We start from the raw sequence: 2,500 nt of genomic DNA on the forward strand, positions 1-2,500 counted from the left end.
ACACACACACACACACACACACAGCTACACACACACGATGGACAGATCAGCCTACAGGTAACGACAAGGAGGAGAGGAGCCCTATAACGACGCTGCAGCAGGCAGGCTGTCAGTCTTTTTGTACCCTGTGGTGTGCGTGTGCGTGTGCGTGTGCGCGTGCGTGTGCGCGTGCGCGTGCGCGTGCGCGTGTGTGTTTTATGCCCTACATTATTAAAGCTGTTTTATGGCCATTCAGCCTTTTGGGAAAGTGGGATGGACAAGTTATGCATAAAAAGACCCTATTCCTTTGCTCCCCCTCCCCTCTCTCTATCTGTTTTGGTAGAGCCCATACATAAATAACGACACCATCCTCTCTATTCTATTTCTCCCCCTTCTGGTTTATTCATTCCTTGTTACAGCTTATTCTGGTGGGTTGCCAGATGAGGGTGCAGATCCCCCTGGATGGAGAGCAGAGAGGCACTATTCTAAAACTTTGCCCCTGGATTATGTTATGATCACTCACACACGCATGCAAGAAAGGTAGGTAGAAATCAGTGGACGGGCTCATTGTAATGCATGGAATGGAATGAGGAATGGTATCAAACACACTCCACCAGCCTCCCCTGGCACACACTCACTCAATAAAAATAATCAGAGAAGCACTATATCAAATATTGTAAACTATGTAATGCAGTGAGCATAATGAAATGTTACTCACTCTTTCTCACTCACTCGATCACACACACATTCACACACACACACACACACACTCTATATTTTCTCTCACTCTTTCTTAGTCACTCACTCTATTTTCTTTCTCTCGCTCTCTCCTCTGCTCTCTTCCTCTGCCCCCTCTCTTTCTCCATTTCCTCTCCGAGGTCAACGTTCTAGATTTCTAAATGTCATTCGGATGGACATCTACGCGTCCGGAAGGATGCTCTGAGAGTGCCTCCGTATCTATCTTGGGAAGGAGAGAGAGAAACGAGAGAGGAGAGAGAGGGCAGAGAGAGAGACAGAAGAAAGGGATGGAGAAGGCCAGTAAACTTGTTTTCGAGCTCTTAGAGGGGAATAGATTAGATTAACGTTACAGACCAGAGACAGGGAGCAGAGAGATGGAGCCCATAATGCAGCGCCAGTGTCAGCAGTCACACACACAGTCACACACAGTCACACACAGTCACGTACACACATACACACTCACACATACGCATGCACACAGTCACACACAGACATGCACATACACACACACACACACACAGAGTCTCATACAGATAGAGATACACAAACAGATAGAGACACACACACACACATGCACAACAACACACACATCCAGGGAGAGGTGGGTGGGGGGCGGGGGGATAGAGGGAGGAGAGCGAAATAACCTCAAGATTTGTTTTGGTCACTGTAGCCATCTGCTTTTCCTTCTTCAAAATGAGAGAGTAACGTTATACATCTAAAGTCAACTTTATGTTTGTTCTATGTGAGATAAAAAAGGACAAACCTTTTTTTAAATAAAGTTGGTGATGGGTAGACCTGATAAAGTCAATAGAAAAAAGAGATTGCACCCCATCAGGACAAGTGAGTGTTGACCATCTGTTTGGGTTTTTTCTGTTCTATGTGAGATACACACTGGGCCTCAATTTGCTTGTGCAAATAGTGCTGAGCAGAGCAAAAAATGCCTTACAACTCTACAGCATGACTTTTTTTGTACCTTGTCTTTAACAATGTTTTTTGAGAAAATGGTAATTATTCAACCAGAATGTTAGTAAACAGTCTGAAAATGCATTGCATATCATGCAAATGCTAGTTGCAGTATTCAAAACTCTTATTGGATTATGTCTCATCATGTCTATTAGATATATTATGATTAAGATGGCCGACTTTGGTAATTTTTTGGCACTTTTTTGCACATCAAATTGGAGCCGAAAGACTTTCTATTACTCAGTGTTCCTGCCTTCAGGCACAAAGATTAGCCTTCTAGAGAAGACATACTGCCCTCTTCTGGTCTGCCACAGTATTGCACCCTGTCAACGTCTGAATGGTAAACCTCTACCCATCTCTCTTTCTCTCTCTCTCTCTCTCTCTCTCTCTCTCTCTCTCTCTCTCTCTCTCTCTCTCTCTCTCTCTCTATCTCTGTCTTGTTATCCTTTATCCTCAACGTTGACACCTCTAATAAACTACGTGCAAGAGTGTCAATGGCTGATGTTACATGTCTATTTTGGGGAGAACCTCTCCCCCATATTTGGTTTTCTCAGGAAGTCCTTCCTGACACACGCACACACACACACACACACACACACAATTTCTCTCTCTCTAGACTGCTGTGGTTGGTTGCTGTTGTTCTAATAGCTGTGTATTGATGAGGTCGCCACTGGTGTCTCAGGGGGGTTTACTGTAACTCATTAACACTACCCCCTGCCTCTCTCTCTCTCTTTAACACACACACACACACACACACACACACACACACACACACACACACACACACACACACACACACAGTGTCAGGTTCAAATGTTTT

The sequence above is a fragment of the Argentina silus genome (assembly GCF_951799395.1).
Source record: "Argentina silus genome assembly, chromosome: 1".
Lineage (NCBI taxonomy): Eukaryota > Metazoa > Chordata > Actinopteri > Argentiniformes > Argentinidae > Argentina > Argentina silus.